The sequence below is a fragment of the Salmo salar genome, chromosome 05 (assembly GCF_965601325.2).
Source record: "Salmo salar chromosome 05, fSalSal1, whole genome shotgun sequence".
Taxonomy (NCBI): domain Eukaryota; kingdom Metazoa; phylum Chordata; class Actinopteri; order Salmoniformes; family Salmonidae; genus Salmo; species Salmo salar.
Genome location: NC_138295.1, coordinates 13,624,140 through 13,649,635, shown reverse-complemented (window position 1 = coordinate 13,649,635; position 25,496 = coordinate 13,624,140). Strand labels below are relative to the sequence as shown.

The following is a 25,496-nucleotide window of genomic DNA, read 5'->3' as shown; positions in this document are numbered from 1 at the left end:
TTTTTAAGCCTTGGATTTGTAATCGCCTAAAGTTCTTATTTGTTCTGATTGTAATAGCTTGGCCATAACGAATAGATATGGTAACAACAGACACTCTCGTTTAATTCTTCTTGACAGTTCAAAACTCTCTGAGAAGTAGCCATTATTTACCATTTTACACCTGGGGTTGCTACAGTGAGGGAAAAAAGTATTTGATCCCCTGCTGATTTTGTATGTTTGCCCACTGATAAATAAAGGATCAGTCTATAATTTTAATGGTAGGTTTATCTGAACAGTGAGAGACAGAATAACAACAGAAATATCCAGAAAAACGCATGTCAAAAATGTTATAAATTGATTTGCATTTTAATGAGGGAAATAAGTATTTGACCCCCTCTCAATCAGAAAAATGTCTGGCTCCCAGGTGTCTTTTATACAGGTAACGAGCTAAGATTAGGAGCACACTCTTAACCTGTTATGGATAGGGGGCAATATTTTCACGGCCGGATAAAAAAACGTACCCAATTTAATCTGTTTATTACTCCTGCCCAGAAACTAGAATATGCATATAATTGTTTGATTTGGATAGAAAACACCCTAAAGTTTCTAAAACTGTTTGAATGGTGTCTGTGAATATAACAGAACTCATATGGCAGGCCAAAACCTGAGAAGATTCCAAACAGGAAGTGCCCTCTCTGACCATTTCTTGGCCTTCTACACTCTCTTTATTGAAAACTGAGGATCTCTGCTGTAACGTGACACTTCCTACGGCTCCCATAGGCTCTCAGAAGGCGGCAGAACGTTGAATGATGACTCTGCAGTCCCTAGCTGAAAAACAGTAGCGCATTTGGTAAGTGGTCAATCTGAGAACAATGAGACGGGTGGGCGCGTGCACGTGAGGAGTCCATTTTACATTTTCAGTCTTTGAGCGAAAACGACGTCTCCCGGTCGGAATATTATCGCTATTTTATGAGAAAAAAATCGCATAAAAATTGATTTTAAACAGCGTTTGACATGCTTCGAAGTACGGTAATGGAATATTTTGAATTTTTTTGTCACGATACGCGCCGGCGCGTCACCCTTCGGATAGTGTCTTGAACGCACGAACAAAACGCCGCTATTTGGATATAACTATGGATTATTTGGAACCAAACCAACATTTGTTGCTGAAGTAGAAGTCCTGGGAGTGCATTCTGACGAAGAACAGCAAAGGTAACCCAATTTTTCTTATAGTAAATCTGAGTTTGGTGAGTACCAAACTTGGTGGGTGTCAAAATAGCTAGCCTGTGATGGCCGGGCTATCTACTCAGAATATTGCAAAATGTGCTTTCACCGAAAAGCTATTTTAAAATCGGACACCGCGATTGCATAAAGGAGTTCTGTATCTATAATTCTTAAAATAATTGTTATGTTTTTTGTGAACGTTTATCGTGAGTAATTTAGTAAAATCACCGGAAATGTTCGGTGGGAATGCTAGTTCTGAACGTCACATGCTAATGTAAAAAGCTGGTTTTTGATATAAATATGAACTTTTGAACAAAACATGCATGTATTGTATAACATAATGTCCTAGGAGTGTCATCTGATGAAGATCATCAAAGGTTAGTGCTGCATTTAGCTGTGGTTTTGGATTTTGTGACATTATATGCTAGCTTGAAAAATGGGTGTCTGATTATTTCTGGCTGGGTATTCTCCTGACATAATCTAATGTTTTGCTTTCGTTGTAAAGCCTTTTTGAAATCGGACAATGTGGTTAGATAAAGGAGAGTCTTTAAAATGGTGTAAAATAGTCATATGTTTGAAAAATGGAAGTTTTGGGATTTTTGAGGAGTTTGTAATTCGCGCCACGCTCTACCATTGGATATTGACGAGGCGTTCCGCTAGCGGAACATCTAGATGTAAGAGGTTTTTAACCTCTTACATCTAGATGTTCCGCTAGCGGTGTGAACATTATTCCTATTACGTCTGATGACTTGGTAATAAAAGTCGTTGGAATCGGAAAGGTGCCATAAGTTCCAGTCAACAGTCAGTTACCTATGTCTCCACACCATCAGTGTGTGGGCAGAGAGATGAGTGGGGAGGTACAGAATATGGAGGATGCAGGGGGGGGATTCTGATGTCAGATAGTGTGATGATTGGAAGCCATCCCTAGTTTTCTCATGACTCAGACAGGAGAGTTGTGAGTATGTCTCATCCTGTCCATCTCGTCTCTACTATAGAACTTTTCCACCAAACTTCTTTGCTTGCATGCTACTGTGTGTACCTACGCGCGTGTGTGTGTGTGTGTGTGTGTGTGTGTGTGTGTGTGTGTGTGTGTGTGTGTGTGTGTGTGTGTAAGAAACGTGAAAGATGTCAGATTGTGTGATGATATGAGTCCTGCAACGGATTTCCGCTTACAACCCATGCATTTCTTGAACCCATCACGTAATTATGTCTATCACACAGACCTCACCATGAGATATATCCACTGATAGAGAAGATAGAGCCATGAGACGTGGATGGATAATACCACATCCCAGTGTGTGAAATTCCCAACCAATAGAAGGTGTTCACTTTGTTCACTTCTTAGATCAATCCATCGTTAGATATCTAAAGATATATCATTATTCCAAATACGTGGGAGATCAAAATGTTACCTGGAAACGCCGTCCCCTCCCCCATATACCCACCTGCTTTCCCCCTTGCCATGATGAGCAAGCAGAGACAGAGGATACCTCCCAAATGACACCCTATTCCATAACAGTGCATTAGTTTAGACCATAAAGCTATGGCTCCTGGTCAGAAGTAGTGTACTATATAGGGAATAGGGTGCCATTAGAGATGTTTCAGACTTTACTGGTGACCTCTCACCTATATGTGCGTAGAAGGAATGAGTGATGCTAAATGTTTAGCAACTCCAGTGGTGTGGTCACAGCTGAGCTAAATAAAACCTATGAGGTGTGAAGGACATTTTAGGGGATTATCAAACCAAAATGGTCACAGACTGAGTTTTAACCAAAATGTAGTGCAATTCATTGATTGCGTACACTTCCTATGATGCATAACCTCCAATAGCTGAACAGCTCATTTCCTCTCTGGCCAGTAGAGGGCAGGACAGAACGTTGTTCCCTCCACCTCTGTATCAAATGTTGATCATTATTATTATGTGCAATATGTTTGTGTCTGTTTGTCCTCACTGAGATGTGCAAAGGGAAGGGATCACTGCTGTTGCCTCGCTTTCCAACCAAGGTGCATGAATTGAGGAGCAAACTGAAGTGGAGATTCAGCAACACTTGGAAGTCAATGGAATTAAATAAAAAAGCTTCTTTATTACTAAAAGTAGAACCAGCACGTTTTGGCTTAAAAAAAACATGATAAAGGCCAAATGCCGAAATGTGCTGGTTCTACTTTTAGCAATAAATACGCTTTTTATGTAATTCCATTGTCCTCCACGTGTTGCTGAAAGTCCTCTCCTCATCATGGGGATGTGTGAATGGATCTCGATGAGAATATGATGCAAAGGAAAACAGTTTACGACAGGAAATCATAAGGCAGCAGAGATAACCATCTCATACTCTAACATCCATGCATCCCAAATGGAACCCTATTCCCTATATAGTGCACTACTTTTGAGCACTACTTTTAACCAGGGCCAATAGGTAGAGCACTATATAGGGAATAGGGTGCCATTTGGGATATGCAGCCATACTCTGAAACAACTCCTGCATCCCTGAGACCCATGCCATGGAACAGGAATAGATTAGGGGTGTCTTGCTTATCTTACTAACTAACCAACTAACTGACCAACTAACTAACCAACCAACTAACCAGTGTCAGAAGACCCCCTGTATATAGCCTCATTATTGTTCATTTTTCTTTTTTTACTTTATTTAGTCAATCTTTTTTAACTCTTTTCTTAAAACTGCATTGTTGGTTAAGGGCTTGTAAGTAAGCGTTTGACAGTGAGGTCTACTACACCTGTTGTATTCAGTGCGTGTGACAAATAACATTAGATTTGAAAACAGTAGACAAGATATAGCACCTTGAAGTGTGAACATCTGTGGGTAAGATAGGGGAACACCCTCCTTCAAAATACCTTGAAGTGAAGTAAGCAGAAATCTGAAGGGGTTTTGGTTGGTTCCCTCGTGGAAGCAGTGGAACTGTGGACGGTGCTTGAAAAGTAAAGAAAGAACAAGAGTTAAATCGATGCACTTGGTTGGTTGGTTAGTAGTTTAGCTGGTGAGTTAACTATATCTTCTCTACTCTTCTGACACCACCTGGTATAGAGGTCCTGGATGGCAGGAAGTCCAGAGAGGGACCAGAGAGGTGATGCTGTCTGAGTAGGTCTGGGGAACAGGGCTGTACTCTCCTCTGATGATCTTATAGAGCAGAACGGCGGTCTGACAGAACAGATCTCACACAACAAGCATCCCAGTGCCCAGACATCAGACTTAGAACTGTATGGAATAGAGATACTAAGGGCAGGCATTTATTTCAAGTACAGAGGAAAGTCGGGGAGGGGAGGACGGCAGGAAGGGACAGAAGAGAGGAGGCTATTTTACAAGATTAAGGGTGGGACACATCCGGTTGAATAAGACCTTAAATGTGATAGGAAAGCATCCAACAGGAAAGTGTGATTGTTGCCAGGAAAGAGAGACAGTGGAGCATGTATTGCTACAGTGTGGGCAGTATCAGAGATCTGGTATGAGGGAGAAGGGGAAACAAGACATTTGTTTAAAGAGTGTGTATATATATATATATATATATTTTTTTATAAATATGACAGTTTTTTCCAATTGTTTACACACTGAAACTGGCTCATGAGGCACAATGACCCAACCCTGTAACTCTGCAATACTACTGGCACATGTTTTGCTTTACACACAGATAGCAATTCTATAACAAACATTTAGCAAAACACAACACACAATTCTCTACCTTCGGCACAACCTTCACAACTAAAATGCATTGTGTGCAAATGAAAAGCAACACTGTTCAACAAGCTAAGCTCAATTACCAATTGATCCCTTTCTCTCTTCATATGTGCAAACACTAACTGCTTAAATGTACCCTTTGCAATCAGACCTTTTGTATGGATAAAAAGGCCACAGGTGAGTACTCCTGTGTTTGGAGAACAATGGAAGCAAACTTAGTAGAGGAAGACCAAAAACAAGGAGAGTAATCTCTGATGAAATTCAGCCGACTATGGTGGACCATGTGGTCAACCCTGGTTTGACCTTGAGAGGGGCTGGTCAACCATGGTTCTTCATCTATTCCGTACAATTCATCTAACATACATTACAGTAGTACAAATAGGCCTATTTTTCTTCCTTTGCACATGCAAAATATATTTACTGTATGTTTGCATTTTTACTGTATGTGTGCTTACAGTATGCTGTTTGAGTCCTGCAACAAGACCATGGTGCTTGCCTACGGAGCTGTGAGTGGAACGGCACCTCCGTACCTTCAGGCTCTGATCAGTCCCTACACCCAAAGAAGGGCAAAGAAGGGCACTGCGTTCATCCACCTCTGGCCTGCTAGCCTCCCTACCTCTGCGGAAGCACAGTTCCCGCTCAGCCCAGTCAAAACTGTTCGCTGCTCTGGCACCCCAATGGTGGAACAAGCTCCCTCACGACGCCAGGACAGCGGAGTCAATCACCACCTTCCGGAGACACCTGAAACCCCACCTCATTAAGGAATACCTGGGTTAGGATAAAGTAATCCTTCTAACCCCCCCCCCCCCCCCCCCCCAAAAAAAGATATAGATGTACTATTGTAAAGTGGTTGTTCCACTGGATATCATAAGGTGAATGCACCAATTTGTAAGTCGCTCTGGATAAGAGCGTCTGCTAAATGACGTAAATGTAAAATGTAAATTTAAAACTTCTTTTTGCATTTGCGTTCCTTTCTTGTTTGAATACACACAAACAATATACAGTATAACAAAATATAAGTCTTTACACTGAAATTGGTTCTGATAGCAATGTTTTGAATATGTCACAGTGTGATCTCAGTTGTCACTAAGTTACACTCATTTGATGTGTGTGTGTCTCATTTGCTTAATTTGAGCAGGGAGTACATGATTTTGATTGCTGTGTTTCATTTTGCAAGATGTCTGTGGGGTTTGGGGAAATTGGCTAACTGTTTTGTGTTTAGAGTTTTGAGTACCTGAGATGTAGTTTCAGCAAATGTGTGTTAACAATTGGGAAAAACTGTAAAACTTGCAGTGAAGCCACTCAACATCTACAGTGATGGAAAAAGTATTTGATCCCCTGCTGATTTTGTACGTTTGCCCACTGACAAAGAAATTATCAGTCTATAATTTTAATGGTAGGTTTATTTGAACAGTGAGAGACAGAATAACAACAAAAAAATCCAGAAAAACACATGTCAAAAATGTTATACAATTATTTGCATTTTAATGAGGGAAATAAGTATTTGACCTCTCTGCAAAACATGACTTAATACTTGGTGGCAAAACCCTTGTTGGCAATCACAGAGGTCAGACGTTTGTTGTAGTTGGTCACCAGGTTTGCACACATCTCAGGAGGGATTTTGCAGATCCTCTTTGCAGATCTTCTCCAAGTCATTATGGTTTCGAGGCTGACGTTTGGCAACTCGAACCTTCAGCTATCTCCACAGATTTTCTATGGGATTAAGGTCTGGAGACTGGTGAGGCCACTCCAGGACCTTAATGTGCTTCTTCTTGAGCCACTCCTTTGTTGCCTTGGCCGTGTGTTTTGGGTCATTGTCATGCCGGAATACCCATCCACAACCCATTTTCAATGCCCTGGCTGAGGGAAGGAGGTTCTCACCCAAGATTTGACAGTACATGGCCCCGTCCATCGTCCCTTTGATGCGGTGAAGTTGTCCTGTCCCCTTAGCAGAAAAACACCCCCAAAGCATAATGTTTCCACCTCCATGTTTGACAGTGGGGATGGTGTTCTTGAGGTCATAAGCAGCATTCCTCCTCCTCCAAACACGGCAAGTTGAGTTGATGCCAAAGAGCTCCATATTGGTCTCATCTGACCACAACACTTGTCACCCAGTTGTCCTCTGAATCATTCAGATGTTCATTGGCAAACTTCAGACGGGCATGTATATGTGCTTTCTTGAGCAGGGGGACCTTGCGGGCGCTGCAGGATTTCAGTCCTTCACGGCGTAGTGTGTTACCAATTGTTTTCTTGGTGACTATGGTCCCAGCTGCCTTGAGATCATTGACAAGATCCTCCCGTGTAGTTCTGAGCTGATTCCTCACCGTTCTCATGATCATTGCAACTCCACAAAATTAGATCTTGCATGGAGCCCCAGGCCGAGGGAGATTGACAGTTTTTTTTCTCCATTTGCAAATAATCGCACCAACTGTTGTCACCTTCTCACCAAGTTGCTTGGCTATGGTCTTGTAGCCCATTCCAGCCTTGTGTAGGTCTACAATCTTGTCCCTGACATCCTTGGAGAGCTCTTTGGTCTTGGCCATGGTGGAGAGTTTGGAATCTGATTGATTGATTGCTTCTGTGGACAGGTGTCTTTTATACAGGTAACAAGCTGAGATTAGGAGCACTCCCTTTAAGAGTGTGCTCCTAATCTCAGCTCGTTACCTGCATAAAAGACACCTGAAATCTTTCTGATTGAGAGGGGGTCAAATACTTATTTCCCTCATTAAAATGCAAATCAATTTATAATATTTTTGACATGCGATTTTCTGGATTTTTTTGTTGTTATTCTGTCTCTCACTGTTCAAATAAACCTACCATTAAAATTATAGACTGATCATTTCTTTGTCAGTGGGCAAACGTACAAAATCAGCAGGGGATCAAATACTTTTTTCCCCTCACTGTACATCACAGTCATCTAACAGACTCCCATCCAGAGAAACCCACTGAAGTAACCAGGGTCAAAGCCCTGCTCAAGAGCACGTCGACAGATCTCCCACAAGGTCAAAAACAAGGACTCGAACCAGCGACCTATCAGCCACTGGCCAAAACTCCCAACCGCCAGCCCTCCAAGATCCCCCCCACAGTTCCCTGAGAGCTGCCCTCAACCATCCAAGATCCCCCCCACAGTTCCCTGAGAGCTGCCCTCAACCATCCAAGATCCCCCCCACAGTTCCCTGAGAGCTGCCCTCAACCATCCAAGATCCCCCCCACAGTTCCCTGAGAGCTGCCCTCAACCATCCAAGATCCCCCCCCACAGTTCCCTGAGAGCTGCCCTCAACCATCCAAGATCCCCCCCACAGTTCCCTGAGAGCTGCCCTCAACCATCCAAGATCCCCCAAGCCCCCGTCCCCCAAGCCCCTGTCCCCCAATGCACCAATAACCAACAAAATAAACAAAAGACAAAGGAAAAAACAGAAAACAATGCAAAAAACAAAAGGCATCAAGGACAACAAAAATAATAAAATAAAGGCCCACTGAATACGTTTTAGTGCATGTATGGCAACATGTTCCTTTGACGTATGTCTGTGTATGTGCACATGTGTGCGTTTGAATGAGTGTGTGTATTTGCATGTGTACAAACACCTGCGTGGCATCAGCCCTCAGGCAAACATGCATCAGATGTAACAACTTTGCCCCTCAGTGTCATTCAAACTTGCTTTTAGTTTTATTTTATTTTGACTTTATTTCTGTACTTTTATCTTTGACCGTCATTCTATCCCCGCCCAGCAACTCACCTCCCACTTGTCTCCAATTCCACATCCCAACCCTCAGCTTCCCTCAGCCCACCCCACCTCTCTCTGCTGGACACCCTCTTTGGATTTCTATGCACCATACAGTGCACTCCAGAAGTATTCAGACCCCTTGACATTTTCCACATTTTGTTACGTTACAGCCTTATTCTAAAATTGATTCAATTGTTTGTTTTTTCCCCTCATTAATCTATACACTATACTCCATAATGACAAAGCAAAAACAGGTTTTTAGACATTTTTGCAAATGTATTAAAAAATAAAAAACTGAAATATCACATTTACATAACTATTCAGACCCTTTACTCAGTACTTTGTTGAAGCACCTTTGGCAGCGATTACAGCCTCAAGTCTTCTTGAGCATGACGCTTCAAACTTGCACACCTGTATTTAGGGAGTTTCTCCCATTCTTCTCTGCAGATCCTCTCAAGCTCTGTCACGTTGGATGAGGAGCATCGCTGCACAGCTATTTTCAGGGCTCTCCAGAAATGTTCGATCGGGTTCAAGTCCGGGCTCTGGCTGGGGCACTCAAGGACATTCAGAGACTTGTCCCGAAGCCACTCCTGTGTTGTCTTGGCTGTGTGCTTAGGATTGTTGTCCTGCTGGAAGGTGAACCTTCACCCCAGTCTGAGGTCCTGAGCGCTCTGGAGCAGGTTTTCATCAAGGATCTCTGTACTTTGCTCCGTTCATCTTTCCCTCGATCCTGACCAGTCTCCGAGTCCCTGCCGTTGAAAAACATCCCCACAGCATGATGGTGCACCATGCTTCACCGTAGGGATGGTGCCAGATTTCCTCCAGACGTTATGCTTTGCATTCAGGACAAAGAGTTAAATCTTGGTTTCGTCAGACCAGAGAATCTTGTTTCTCATGGTCTGAGAGTCTTTAGATGCCTTTTGGCAAACTCCAAGTGGGCTGTCAAGTGTCTTTTACTGAGGAGTGGCTTCCGTCTGGCCACTCTACCATAAAGGCCTGATTGATGGAATGCTGCACAGATGGTTGTTCTTCATGAAGGTTATCCCATCTCCACAGAGGAACTCTGGAGCTCTGTAAGAGTGACCATCGGGCCCTCCTCCCCGGATTGTTCAGTTTGGCCACGCGGCCAGCTCTAGGAAGAGTCTTGGTGGTTCCAAACTTCTTCCATTTAAGAATAACGGAGGCCACTGTGTTCTTGGGGACCTTCAATGCTGCAGACATTTTTTGGTAACCTTCCCCAGATCTGTGCCTCGACACAATCCTGTCTCGACAATATAGGGACAATTCCATCGTCCTCATGGCTGTGAAACGTTATATAAACAGGTGTGTGCCTTTCCAAATCCTGTCCAATCAATGAATTTACCACAGGTACTCCAATCAAGGATGATCAATGGAATCAGGATGCACCTGAGGTCAATTTTGAGTCTCATAGCAAAGGGTCTACTTCATCATCAGCCCATTTTATAGGTAAACTGCAGGTTAATGTAAAAGTTGTGTCTTTTAAAGATCCAATACATAATATGGTACACTTATCATAATTGGGTTTTAGTCCAGACAGGCCAGAAAAGTTATCTAGATCTTCAATGAGACATTGCAGGGATCTAGCTTGTGGACTTAATATAAAACTTGAGTCATCGGCATACATGGGCACCTTTGTTTTAAAGCCTTGGATTTGTAATCGCCTAAAGTTGTTATTTGTTCTGATTGTAATAGCTTGGCCATAACGAATAGATATGGTAACAACAGACACTCTCGTTTAATTCTTCTTGACAGTTCAAAACTCTCTGAGAAGTAGCCATTATTTACCATTTTACACCTGGGGTTGCTATACATTACTTTAGCCTATTGACTAAGAGACTCACAGAAATGTTTAACAAATCCAGGCTTTTATATATAAATTCCAGTCGTACTTTATCAAATGCCTTTTCTAAATCCGCTATGGTAGTGTTGTGGTTTGTACAGGGTTCACCCCTAGAGAGAACTCCCACCCTCCCTCAAACCAAAAGGCCATTCTCTAGCTAGGCCACATGGTAAGAGGTCATAAAAAGAAAATCGATTCATTACAATACAATGTATCTGAATGGAGTATGCCCCAATAAGTTGGTATGTTCACCACATGATTTCTGTGACAATGGCTGACGTCATTGAATGTTTTTGTTATTGAATGTTAAACATCAAATTGAAGTATCTGATTTGGTTCTTCTGGGTGCTGAGATGTTGAGTTTAAAGTCAGATGTCTAAACGTATCATTATTCCTATTACGTCTGATGACTTGGTAATAAAAGTCGTTGGAATCGGAAAGGTGCCATAAGTTCCAGTCAACAGTCAGTTACCTATGTCTCCACACCATCAGTGTGTGGGCAGAGAGATGAGTGGGGAGGTACAGAATATGGAGGATGCAGGGGGGGGGGATTCTGATGTCAGATAGTGTGATGATTGGAAGCCATCCCTAGTTTTCTCATGACTCAGACAGGAGAGTTGTGAGTATGTCTCATCCTGTCCATCTCGTCTCTACTATAGAACTTTTCCACCAAACTTCTTTGCTTGCATGCTACTGTGTGTACCTACGCCCGCGTGTGTGTGTGTGTGTGTGTGTGTGTGTGTGTGTGTGTGTGTGTGTGTGTGTGTGTGTGTGTGTGTGTGTGTAAGAAACGTGAAAGATGTCAGATTGTGTGATGATATGAGTCCTGCAACAGATTTCCGCTTACAACACATGCATTTCTTGAACCCATCACGTAATTATGTCTATCACACAGACCTCACCATGAGATATATCCACTGATAGAGAAGATAGAGCCATGAGACGTGGATGGATAATACCACATCCCAGTGTGTGAAATTCCCAACCAATAGAAGGTGTTCACTTTGTTCACTTCTTAGATCAATCCATCGTTAGATATCTAAAGATATATCATTATTCCAAATACGTGGGAGATCAAAATGTTACCTGGAAACGCCGTCCCCTCCCCCATATACCCACCTGCTTTCCCCCTTGCCATGATGAGCAAGCAGAGACAGAGGATACCTCCCAAATGACACCCTATTCCATAACAGTGCATTAGTTTAGACCATAGAGCTATGGCTCCTGGTCAGAAGTAGTGTACTATATAGGGAATAGGGTGCCATTAGAGATGTTTCAGACTTTACTGGTGACCTCTCACCTATATGTGCGTAGAAGGAATGAGTGATGCTAAATGTTTAGCAACTCCAGTGGTGTGGTCACAGCTGAGCTAAATAAAACCTATGAGGTGTGAAGGACATTTTAGGGGATTATCAAACCAAAATGGTCACAGACTGAGTTTTAACCAAAATGTAGTGCAATTCATTGGTTGCGTACACTTCCTATGATGCATAACCTCCAATAGCTGAACAGCTCATTTCCTCTCTGGCCAGTAGAGGGCAGGACAGAACGTTGTTCCCTCCACCTCTGTATCAAATGTTGATCATTATTATTATGTGCAATATGTTTGTGTCTGTTTGTCCTCACTGAGATGTGCAAAGGGAAGGGATCACTGCTGTTGCCTCGCTTTCCAACCAAGGTGCATGAATTGAGGAGCAAACTGAAGTGGAGATTCAGCAACACTTGGAAGTCAATGGAATTAAATAAAAAAGCTTCTTTATTACTAAAAGTAGAACCAGCACGTTATAGCTTAAAAAAAACATGATAAAGGCCAAATGCCGAAATGTGCTGGTTCTACTTTTAGCAATAAATACGCTTTTTATGTAATTACATTGTCCTCCACGTGTTGCTGAAAGTCCTCTCCTCATCATGGGGATGTGTGAATGGATCTCGATGAGAATATGATGCAAAGGAAAACAGTTTACGACAGGAAATCATAAGGCAGCAGAAATAACCATCTCATACTCTAACATCCATGCATCCCAAATGGAACCCTATTCCCTATATAGTGCACTACTTTTGAGCACTACTTTTAACCAGGGCCAATAGGTAGAGCACTATATAGGGAATAGGGTGCCATTTGGGATATGCAGCCATACTCTGAAACAACTCCTGCATCCCTGAGACCCATGCCATGGAACAGGAATAGATTAGGGGTGTCTTGCTTATCTTACTAACTAACCAACTAACTGACCAACTAACTAACCAACCAACTAACCAGTGTCAGAAGACCCCCTGTATATAGCCTCATTATTGTTTGTTATTTTTCTTTTTTTACTTTATTTAGTCAATCTTTTTTTAACTCTTTTCTTAAAACTGCATTGTTGGTTAAGGGCTTGTAAGTAAGCGTTTGACAGTGAGGTCTACTACACCTGTTGTATTCAGTGCGTGTGACAAATAACATTAGATTTGAAAACAGTAGACAAGATATAGCACCTTGAAGTGTGAACATCTGTGGGTAAGATAGGGGAACACCCTCCTTCAAAATACCTTGAAGTGAAGTAAGCAGAAATCTGAATGGGGTTTTGGTTGGTTCCCTCGTGGAAGCAGTGGAACTGTGGACGGTGCTTGAAAAGTAAAGAAAGAACAAGAGTTAAATCGATGCACTTGGTTGGTTGGTTAGTAGTTTAGCAGGTGAGTTAACTATATCTTCTCTACTCTTCTGACACCACCTGGTATAGAGGTCCTGGATGGCAGGAAGTCCAGAGAGGGACCAGAGAGGTGATGCTGTCTGAGTAGGTCTGGGGAACAGGGCTGTACTCTCCTCTGATGATCTTATAGAGCAGAACGGCGGTCTGACAGAACAGATCTCACACAACAAGCATCCCAGTGCCCAGACATCAGACTTAGAACTGTATGGGCCGTCCTGACACAGCTCTGGACTCAGGTAGCTGGGGGTACCAACACAGGTACGAGCCATATCCACTGTGTTGGTCATTATCTTGGATATCCAAAAGTCCCCCACCTTTACCACGCCTCTCTTAGCTAGAAGCACATTGGAGGTCTTAATGTTCTGGTGGACGATTCTAGCTGGGCGGACGTAGTTGACTGCCATGGTAACCTGTACAACCATTCCATTATCATCCACTCTAGGAAATAGTCCATGATACAAATCATTAAAATCCAGACAGAAAATATTTACGCAAGAAGCAACCTATTATCACACAGTCAAACTCTCATTTCATTTCTTTCTAACCTTGACCATTATCCAGTGGCCCTCCATTGCAGTAGTCCATGACTACGTAGATGCAGTGGTGTAAAGTACTTAAGTGAAAATACTTCAAAGTACTACTTAAGTCGTTTTTTGGGGTATCTGTACTTTACTTTTTATATTTTTGTCAACTTTATTTTCTTTAGGAATGTAGTGAAGTAAAAATTATGTATATTTTACTCAATACATTTTCCCAGACACCCAGTACTCCTTACATTTTGAATGCTTAGCAGGACAGGAACATTTTCCAATTTTTTATTTATTTTTTATTTATTTCACCAGGTAGGCAAGTTGAGAATAAGTTCTCATTTACAATTGCGACCTGGCCAAGATAAAGCAAGCAGTTGGACACATACAACAACAGAGTTACACATGGAGTAAAACAAACATACAGTCAATAATATAGCAGAAAAATAAGTCTATATACAAAGTGAGCAAATGAGGTGAGATAAGGGAGGTAAAGGCAAAAAAGGCCATGGTGGCAAAGTAAATACAATATAGCAAGTAAAACACTGGAATGGTAGATTTGCAGTGGAAGAAAGTGCAAAGTAGAAATAGAAATAATGGGGTGCAAAGGAGCAAAATAAATGAATCAATAAATAAATACAGTAGGGGAAGAGGTAGTTGTTTGGGCTAAATTATAGATGGGCTATGTATGTACAGGTGCAGTAATCTGTGAGCTGCTCTGACAGCTGGTGCTTAAAGATAGTGAGGGAGATAAGTGTTTCCAGTTTTAGAGATTTTTGTATTTCGTTCCAGTCATTGGCAGCAGAGAACTGGAAGGAGAGGCGGCCGAAGGAGGAATTGGCTTTGGGGGTGAGCAGAGAGATATACCTGCTGGAGCGCGTGCTACAGTTGGGTGCTGCTATGGTGACCAGCGAGCTGAGATAAGGGGGAACTTTACCTAGCAGGGTCTTGTAGATGACCTGGAGCCAGTGAGTTTGGCGACGAGTATGAAGCGAGGGCCAGCCAACGAGAGAGTACAGGTCGCAGTGGTGGGTGGTATATGGGGCTTTGGTGACAAAACGGATGGCACTGTGATAGACTGCATCCAATTTATTCAGTAGGGTATTGGAGGCTATTTTGTAAATGACATCGCCGAGGTCGAGGATCAGTAGGATGGTCAGTTTTACGAGGGTATGTTTGGCAGCATGAGTGAAAGATGCTTTGTTGCGAAATAGGAAGCCAATTCTAGATTTAACTTTGGATTGGAGATGTTTGATGTGAGTCTGAAAGGAGAGTTTACAGTCTAACCAGACACCTAGGTATTTGTAGTTGTCCACATATTCTAAGTCAGAACCGTCCAGAGTAGTGATGCTGGACGGGCGGGCAGGTAGCGATTGGTTGAAGAGCATGCATTTAGTTTTACTTCTATTTAAGAGCAGTTGGAGGCCACGGAAGGAGAGTTGTATGGCATTTAAGCTCGTCTGGAGGGTAGTTAACACAGTGTCCAAAGAAGGGCCAGAAGTATACAGAATGGTGTCGTCTGCGTAGAGGTGGATCAGAGACTCACCAGCAGCAAGAGCGACATCATTGATGTATACAGAGAAAAGAGTCGGCCCAAGAATTGAACCCTGTGGCACCCCCATAGAGACTGCCAGAGGCCCGGACAACAGGACCTCCTATTTGACACACTGAAGTCTATCAGAGAAGAATTCACACACTTTCAAACGAAAATCCCTGGTCATCTACTGCCTCTGATCTAGTGGATTCACTAAACACAAATGCTTTGTTTGTAAATTATGTCTGTGTTGTAGTGTGCCCCTAGCTTTCTCTAACTAAAAAAATAAATGATGCCGTCTGGTTTGCTTAATATAATCTGGTTTGCTTAATAAGGAATTTGAAATGATTTATACTTTTACTTTTGATACTTAATTATATTTAAAACCAAATACTTTTAGAATTTCACTCAAGTATTATTTTACTGGGTGACTTTCACTTGAGTCATTTTCTATTAAGGTATGTTTACTTTTACTTAAGTATGGCAATTGGGTACTTTTTCCACCACTGTGTAGATCTATGTGTAACCAGCTCTGTACCGGTACCTTTCTGCGTTGTGTTCTGGTAAGGTGTAGGTGGAAGACAAGGCTCTGGACACAATTATGCCGGTTGTCTCTCTTTGAATGACTGCATGGAATAGATACAAATACAAGGCAAAAGTTAATGCTGCCGTCTAGACTCCCATACAAGTATATGTGCCTGATAAAAGACAGCGCAGAATGCCCATGAGAAAATCATCAAAAAACTCACGATGTCTGCACCTGAAAGATACCCTCTCCCGCAACAAGGCAAACGGTAGCTGGGCTAGCCTTGCAATGTTGCACTCGAACATTATCCCCATTCACATGAATATATATTCCTATAAACAGTAATGCAACACTAATCAGAGACGATATAACCTTTGCTTGTCTTTTCTTGTGCATTTGTGAACATGGCAATTCAAAACACCGGAGCATACATAACACATATCTCCCCTCAGCACGCTCTGAGCAAACTGACGAGTAAAACATGGCTCCCGTTGATGACGTCACAGCATTAACACCATTTAGAAAATAAATACAATAAAATAGTTCACTCTTGATAATAATATAATACATCTAAAAAAGAACCTTCAATTAAAATACATATGAGACATTTTCGGTGAAATACATAAAGTATATTTTACACCTGCACAGTGCCGGTCACTGTGTGAGGGTGCTTCAGCCTCCTGAGGATTTCAGCTTCTTGTAGTATGGCCTCTTTAGTGTTTGTTTTGCCAGAGTCGTCTGCTTGTATTCTTTTCACTGCATGCAATCTCTTAGACTCAGCGTACTTAATCAGGAATATTTCTGTTGCTCCACCTCTGCCCAGACACAGAATCTTCTCGTACACTTCCATTATCGTTAGTAATATGTTAATTAGTTATCAGTCATCTCAATGAGAGAGAAAAATGTTGCATTCCATGTCTTTGATGTGAAGTACAAGTACATGCAGCAGAGAAACTATCACACAAAAACAAACGTCACCTTGTGTTTATGTAACAGGGTTGGTTATGTTTCCACTTGCCTCTAAAGAAATGTGTACTTAATGTTCAAGCATTCGTATTGGTTGGTTCAGCTGATGACAATAAGGTGTGTTGTGATTGGCCCCGCTTGCAGATAGGGGGAGATCGCGAACGTCAGGTCTTCCCAGTATGAAAATGTGATGCAAGGGTTAGGTCACGTTCTGAATACTGTTTTATATTTTATATTTTACAATGTGTACAAGTTAGATGTACGTTACTGATTTATACATGTGTGGGTATATGGTACCTGTTAGGGATTGAGGGGCTTTCTGGAATGTGCTTTGGCATATGATTGCTGTAGATAAGTGTTAGCTAGCATACACCGTTGTAATGGTCACATAAGCCCACTGCTAACACAGTTGTCTTCATGCTACAGATTTTGCCATCGACAGCCATCAGTATCATTAAGCCCTGCACAACTACCGTGCTGTTTCTCATTTAACAACAGGTATTTACACATGTTATATTTTCTATTGTATTTTTGTATTTTGTGACCCAGTATGAAAATGTGATGCAAGGGATTTTGCCATCGACAGCCATCAGTATCGTTAAGCCCTGCACAACTACCGTGCTGTTTCTCATTTAACAACAGGAATAAATGATGCTCAACTGGGACCACTGGCTGATGTGATTTATTAGGAGAAAACACAACGCAAGGAGAATACGATATACATCTGTTACATTTAGTCTGATTCCCATAGTAACAGTCTGGCTCAGCCCACTGGGTAAATAATAGCGCTTTTATATTGACGCTTTAGGAACACCTGCTTCAAAAGCTTTTCCAGTGAAGTTGAAATGTTAAATTTACCCCATTCAGGAAGCATCATAAATTGCTTTTTAAAATCATTATGCATTGGAAAACTATTTAATATCAAATTGTGCCTATAGGAATTTACGCTTCGAACACACCGACTGCGTTTTGCATCACTGCTGCGTAACATTTCGCGCAGCTAGGCAACTATACTGATGCAGGTATCTTTTGCAGATGGTCGCATGCGGTTGGACACATGGAGGAGAGAATCATTTTCGCAGTATCCTCAAAACCGTGTCTTTTTGACACAACTGCTGACAGCTACAGGGACATAAACACAAAAGATGCTGCTTGTAGACAAGTGTCCACTATTGTAGGATTGCCAGGTCAGTTTAGTAGTGAGCTTGTGCTAGATGTGGTTAGTTAGCTAGCTAGCTAACCTAGCCAATGAGGTGTGTATGTGAAAGAAATAGTCATATAAATTATGCTAGTTACTACCCCTGATAACTTTACCAAATAATCATGTTTGAAAGAGTGTGAATGTCAGATAAATAGTCATAGAAATGGTAGATATTTCTGTACCCCTGATAATTTGGTCAGATAACTACAGTAGGTGACATGTAGGTGACATGTCCATGATGGCTATCTAATAACTATAGTTATGCTAGGTAATGGTTTGGCTTATCATGTTCATGTCTATGTAGAAAAAGACTGTAGGAGGAAGTGGAGAGGACTCAGGGACAGGTATCAGAGAGAGAAGGGCAGAGAAAGAGAAGAAGAGGTCTGGGTCAGCAGCTTCAGGCCAGCAGCCTTGGCGCTTCTGCCACATTCTTTTCTGGATCCATTTATTGTGGCTAGGGCAACGAATGGCAATTTTACAGCCAGACCCTCTACTACGTCATCCACAAGTGTTGTCGCCACCGGTGCATCAAGACCCTCAACGTCATCTACAAGTGAGACCATCGCCTCCACCGGTGCAGCGAGACCCTCTACAAAGTCTACATGATCCACAAGTATGACCACCACCGGTGCAGCCATGGAAGATGATGAAATGGAGGAATGACCTCTGGATCTAGGACCACATGAGATTATTATGAACCTCACAGAAGTGACCACTGAGGACCTCGTTGAACAGGATGTGGCCGTGGAGACAAACAAAGAGAGAAACGAAGAGGAACAACGTCAAACCAGGCGTCATCGGAGGTACCAGCCCCCAGATCCACTCAACTCATTTCAGCAGAGGCTCCTCCATGCCGTCGAGAGGGATGCAGCCCAACCTGATGCTCACAGGAAGGAGGATGAAGAGACCCTCTTTGCCATGAGCCTGGTGTCAACACTGAAGAGGCTGCCTCAGCAAAGAAAAGCAGCAGTCAAGGTTAAAATGTATCAGCTGCTTTTCCAAGCCGAGTTCAATGGTATGTTTTTTCCCCTCCACATCACAGGTAGTGTCATAAGTGTTGCAACAGTGAAGTAAAGTTGGTCATTTTTACTAGAGGTCGACCGATTAATCAGAATGGCCGATTTAATTAGGGCCGATTTCAAGTTTTCATAACAATCAGTAATTGGTATTTTTGGCCACCGATTTGACGTTTTTTTTTTTTGTTTGTTTGTTTTTACACCTTTATATAACTAGGCAAGTCAGATTAAGAACACATTCTTATTTTCAATGACGGCCTAGGAACAGGGGTTAACTGCCTTGTTCAGGGGGGATTCGTTTTTGCATCCTTCTGGTTACTAGTCCAACGCTCTAACCACCTGCCTTACATTGTACTCCACCCGGAGCCTGCATGGCAGGCTGACTACCTGTTACGCGAGGGCAGCAAGAAGCCAAGGTAAGTTGCTAGCTAGCATTAAACTTATCTTATAAAAAACTATCAATCTTAACATAATCACTAGTTAACTACACATGGTTGATGATATTACTAGTTTATCTAACGTGTCCTGCGTTGCATATAATCGATGCGGTGCCTGTTAATTTCTCATCGAATCACAGCCTACTTCGACAAACGGGTGATGATTTAACAAGCACATTTGTGAAAAAAGCACTGTCGTTGCACCAATGTACCTAACCATAAACATCAATGCCTTTCTTTAAAATCAATACACAAGTATATATTTTTAAACCTGCATATTTAGTTACTATTGCCTGCTAACATGAAATTGTGTCACTGCTCTTGCGTTCATTGCCTGGCTCGTTGCGAACTAATTTGCCAGAATTTTACGTAATTATGACATACCATTGAAGGTTGTGCAATGTAACAGGAATATTTAGACTTAGGGATGCCACCCGTTAGATAAAATACGGAACGGTTCCGTATTTCACTGAAAGAAAAAAAACGTTTTGTTTTCGAGATGATAGTTTCTGGATTCAACCATATTAATGACCTAAGGCTCGTATTTCTGTGTGTTTATTATATTATAATTAATTCTATGATTTGATAGAGCAGTCTGACTGAGCGGTGGTAGGCACCAGCAGGCTCGTAAGCATTCATTCAAACAGCACTTTTGTGCGTTTTGCCAGCAGCTCTTCGCAATGCATTGCGCTGTTTATGACTTCAAGCCTGTCAACTCCCAAGATTAGGCTGGTGTAACCGATGTGAAATGGCTAGCTAGTTAGCGGGTGCGCTCTAGTAGCGTTTCAAACGTCACTCGCTCTGAGACTTGGAGTAGTTGTTCCCCTTGCTCTGCATGGGTAACACTGCTTCGAGGGTGGCTGTTGTCGATGTGTTCCTGGTTCAAGCCCAGGTAGGAGTGAGGAGAGGGACGGAAGCTATACTGTTACACTGGCAATACTAAAGTGCCCATAAGAACATCCAATAGTTAAAGGTATATGAAATACAAATCGTATAGAGAGAAATAGTCCTATAATTCCTATAATAACTACAACCTAAAACTTCTTACCTGGGAATATTGAAGACTCATGTTAAAAGGAACCACCAGCTTTCATATGTTCTCATGTTCTGAGCAAGGCACTTAAACGTTAGCTTTCTTACATGGCACATATTGCACTTTTACTTTCTTCTCCAACACTTTGTTTTTGCATTATTTAAACCAAATTGAACATGTTTCATTATTTATTTGAGGCTAAATTGATTTTATTGATGTATTATATTAAGTTAAAATAAGTGTTCATTCAGTATTGTTGTAATTGTCATTATTACAAATAAATAAAAAGAATCGGCCGATTAATCGGTATCGGGTTTTTGGCCCTCCAATAATCGGTATCGGTGTTGAAAAATCATAATCGGTCAACCTCTAATTTTTACAGTATACTCATGTAGGCTAATTGGTATTTCAGATCAAAGTATTAATATGAGGCAAATGTATAGCTGTTGTTTCTGGGTTAGAAAATATCCTAAAACAGTTTGCTGTCTAAATATTTGCCTGTCATATTCATCTTTTGATCTGAAATACAAATTCCATGAGTAAACAGCAAGTATTACCAACTTTACCACACTGTTCCTATATTTATGCCACTAACTACACTATACCAGCAGTATTTAGTTAACATAAATCTCACCTTTTATGGGGTTATATTATGTTAAGCTTGTATGTGTTGTTTTTCTCTTCCCTTCCAGAGATGGAGTCAATTTAGCCGAGCAGCTCACAGGAAGGACAGGAAGAGTTGTCTGGTTGTTGTTTTGACCTCCCTCGTTGTACCTTTCCTTTCACACATGGCAGTTCCCTTTAAATTCAGTCAATTCATAAAGTAATTTGTTTATAAAGTCTTAGGATAGCATTCATTATTAGTGTTACATAGATTTCTGAATTGACAGAATTGAAACTCATACACCGGAGAATTCACAGATGCTCTTGTTGGTCTCTTACAAGACTAAAGGTGAATATATTTATTTCATTTAAAACCACTTGAAAACCAGGGTGTTGAAACTTTTTGTGAAGTTATGTTCCATTGACTGGTCCATGACATCCAGGGGCCATTTGTTTGTTTAGCTGTGTTATGGCTACACATTATTTTTATTTTTTTCAGAGACAGAGACACACACCTCTCCTCTCTGTACTTCAGATCTCCAGTGCCCTTTATGGCCATGTCTGAAGTTCCTCTACTACGTCTAGGCTTTATGAGTAGTCCCTGTATCTGTCTGAAGTTCCTCTACTACGTCTAGGCTTTATGAGTAGTCCCTGTATCTGTCTGTAGTTCCTCTACTACGTCTAGGCTTTATGAGTAGAGTCCCTGTATCTGTCTGAAGTTCCTCTACTACGTCTAGGCTTTATGAGTAGTCCCTGTATCTGTCTGTAGTTCCTCTACTACGTCTAGGCTTTATGAGTAGTCCCTGTATCTGTCTGTAGTTCCTCTACTACGTCTAGGCTTTATGAGTAGAGTCCCTGTATCTGTCTGCAGTTCCCCTACTACGTCTAGGCTTTATAAGTAGTCCCTGTATCTGTCTGCAGTTCCTCTACTACGTCTAGGCTTTATGAGTAGAGTCCCTGTATCTGTCTGCAGTTCCTCTACTACGTCTAGGCTTTATGAGTAGTCCCTGTATCGGTCTGCAGTTGTGCTAAAATAACATGCTCTTGTTGTTCTCTTACAGATTACAAGCTACACATTCATTTTTTTATTTTTACACGCACACACACACCTCTTTCAATAGTTTTATTTTTTAAACATTTTTACAACACACATACCTGTCATGTTCTTTCCTGTACTTGAATACTTATTAAATTGTAATGTTTTCATAGTCATTTGTTTATTAATATCACCTTTAGACTTAATCTGCCTATTTCTTCCCTACACCTTTGCAGATCTAAGACAAGATGAAAGTAAAAACACAATCTCTTCCCTAATTAGTTTTTTTCCACCTGTATTTTGTCAGGCAAGTGAACATGGTGGTAAACTGTACTATTTGTATGGACCCTAGGTTACCCTTTCCCTTTGTTATTGTATGTCGTATAACCTTAATTAGTCCTCCTGCTCACCTGATGTACCATGCCAGGTGTGTATAATACTGACATTAATGGGAGAGGGAAGGGGTTAAGATGGGGTTTTTACTCTCAAATTTCACTTAAATATAACTTCCAAATGAAGAGAGACAATGATACATAAAGTAATCTGGGGAAAAATGCAATATTATGGACAACGGTGGATGGTTCCTAAAATAAGCTTTGTGTTAGGGGGCTCTTAAAAGAGCTTTTTCACTCCACGGCATGCTGCCATGGGTCTTCACCTGCCGGCGATGAGAAGTAGGTGGTCAGCTTCTCCCTCACCTGGAGTGCCTGTCTGGGGGCGTTGATGGCACCTGCCCTGGTGACATCAGGTAGGTGACAATTTGGTGTGCCCATCTCCATCCGGAGTGGCTCCTGGAATGACCTCCGCAGGTAGTTGTGGAGAACACATGTGGCCTTCACGCAGGCATCGACATTTGAGGGGCTGAGACCAAGCACTCTCCGATACATTCTCCACCGGGCTGCCAGAATCCCAAAGGCGCATTCAACAACTGACCTTGCCCTGGACAGTCGTTTATTAAAGATCCTTACAGGCTTTGGCAATGGCAGCTGGCGTCCAGCATATGGCCTCATGAGGTTGGGTCTCAAAGGGAAGGCCTCGTCGCCGACAAAGACGTGGAGAACAGGTCCCAGGTCTTCAGCCCCAGGGAGTGATACAGGTGGGAACAGGTCCCAGGTCTTCAGCCCCAGGGAGTGATACAGGTGGGAACAGGTCCCAGGTCTTCAGACCCAGGGAGTGATGCAGGTGGTGGAATCTCCAGGGTGCCATCCTGAAGTGCCTGGCCGAAGGCAGTCCCGGAGGGTCCCGCCATCACTTCCCTTGCCGTAAGCACCAACATCGACAACACAGAAACAGTAGATGGTATCTACTACAGCCAAGAGTACAATTGAATATGTACCCTTGTAGTTGTAGAATTGCGAACCCGAGCACGGTGGAGCCTGGATTACTACATGTTTCCAGTCAATGGAGCCAAGACCGTTTGGGAAATTCCACCTCTCCAGGAACTCGGCAGCAATGGCCCTCCAGTCTTCCTCCTTGGTTCCAGGTAGAACCCTTTTTGGTTCCATGTATAACCTTTTCCACAAAGGATTATACCTAGAACCAAAAATTGAATGAGTCCAATAAGAATGTAATGAATGACTGTAACGGTCTAGAACAACAATTGGTCCTGGAGAAGACTAGAGAAGACCTTCATCAGAGCAGAAGGCACCTCAACTTTATTTTCATTTGGTAACATTGCATCATTAAAGAAGGATTATAAAAACCAACTTTGGAAAAGTTATATTCCTAATGAACATTCTGTAAAAGTACATCTGATGTCAAATAGGGACTATTAACTAGAGAGCCCTTTAGCTAGCTAGGTTGCACATAAAAACAATGTATCAAATATCAATCAATTATGGTATCAAAGGCTTTAAAAATGTACTAGAATGTAGCTTACCGGAGACAAATCGCCAGGCGTTCGACTGGGCTGATGGACTCCCGGTAGTTGGTATCCATCCGGGCGATCCTGGCTCCAACCATCTGTAGCAGGTGATCGAACTGGCTTCGGTCCAGACGAAAGTAACTTCGGAATTCCTCTCCAAACAGTCGAAGCTCTTGAATGAGACGGTGGAACTCCCCTGCCTGCTTTCGGGACTTTAACCATCTCTGGACCCACACAGACCTGCGCTTTCAGCGGGGCTGATCCCGGCCCAACAGCGCGATCAAGACCACCTTCCTCAACGTTGGTCTCATTGTTGAAAGAGCCGACTCTGCTATCTTGACTATTTATTATTGCATTTCTGCGTTTGAGGGAAATTATATTATAGGCTCTCACAATTCATTTGTGGATGTCATGAATAAATAATATACTATAAAAAAATGTAAAGAAATTCTACAGTCAAACTGTTTTTATTATGTTATCCCAATTTTTTTTTACTGGATATGTGTGCAACAAAAATTCAACATTCACATTTTGCTACTTTCTGTCAAGTATACGCATACAATTTGATGCATACATTCGATAAATCCAACGTATGCACCACACAGAACGCTCTGCAACGCAATGCTGCAAGCAAAACGCAGCGTTCCATTGGAAATGAATGTACTTCTGGTGTATCAAAACACAATAACACAGTCGGTGTGTTCGAAGCGTTACTTCTGTGCAATTTAGTGCACATTTATGACAAGGCAGAAGCAGGATGACCAAGCACCTTGCCTTAGGGGGGCTGGGCATTGCTCGATGAGGACCATGTATGTTGCATTAATCCGATTTGTAATAGACTGGCAGTATAGCTTATGGGGGACTTTCAATTTTACTTGAGTTGTGTTCTATTAAGGTATGTTTACTTTTACTCAAGTATGGCAATTGGGTACTTTTTCCAACACTGTAGATGTATGCATCATTTGAGCCTCGCTGCCCATTCATTTTCCTCAGTCAGAGGAATGGGTTACAGAAGCAGTTCTGTCACAACTTGTGGACTTGTTTATGTGCTGCTGTGCGTTTTGTTGCTGGCGTTACTTTGCTAAAAAACTTTATGGTTTTTACTTTTTAATTACCGTTTTATATTTAAAAATTTTCCCTCGCTCAACTTTTTTTCATTCAACTTTTTCACCGGGACACTTTATCTGGTCATGGTTCTACAGGACCTCCACCAGCCAAAGCTAAGTAGTAACATTAACATTATGCCTTCTAATTGCAGTCGCTGTACTCATAATATAGAGGAGAACGATCACCTAACAGGCTGACTACACCGCTCGCGTCGCATGCGTTCGTGTTGCAAAATAAATTTAGAAATCTATATTATTCAATTATTGCGCGCCAACGAGCGTCTGCATTGCCAAGGGCTAAAATAGAAGTCAGTTCTATTTCTGACACAGATAGCGCTGCAAGTCCAGCCTCTCCCATCTCCTCATTGGTTTATAGAAGCAAATACCCACGCGCCATCTCCTCATTGGTTAAACCCACGTGGGTGACTGAAAGTTGAACGAGATCAGTGGCGGTAATGCACCTAATTTAGGAAAGTTGC

General features: G+C 42.0%; 2 long non-coding RNA genes across 2 annotated transcripts; one reads left to right on the top strand and one right to left on the bottom strand.

Moving 5' to 3' along the window:
• Nucleotides 1-1,888: 1,888 nt before the first annotated feature.
• On the bottom strand, nucleotides 1,889-16,842 carry LOC145879495 (uncharacterized). Its single transcript, XR_014392283.1, has 4 exons — nucleotides 15,979-16,842; nucleotides 15,774-15,855; nucleotides 13,008-13,084; nucleotides 1,889-4,130 (listed from the first exon to the last, which is right to left on the bottom strand). It is a non-coding gene; the product is annotated as an uncharacterized LOC145879495 (long non-coding RNA).
• Nucleotides 16,843-16,886: 44 nt separating this feature from the next.
• LOC145879496 (uncharacterized) lies at nucleotides 16,887-18,313 on the top strand. The gene is made up of 3 exons (XR_014392284.1): nucleotides 16,887-17,219; nucleotides 17,757-17,908; nucleotides 18,227-18,313. It is a non-coding gene; the product is annotated as an uncharacterized LOC145879496 (long non-coding RNA).
• Nucleotides 18,314-25,496: the final 7,183 nt, after the last annotated feature.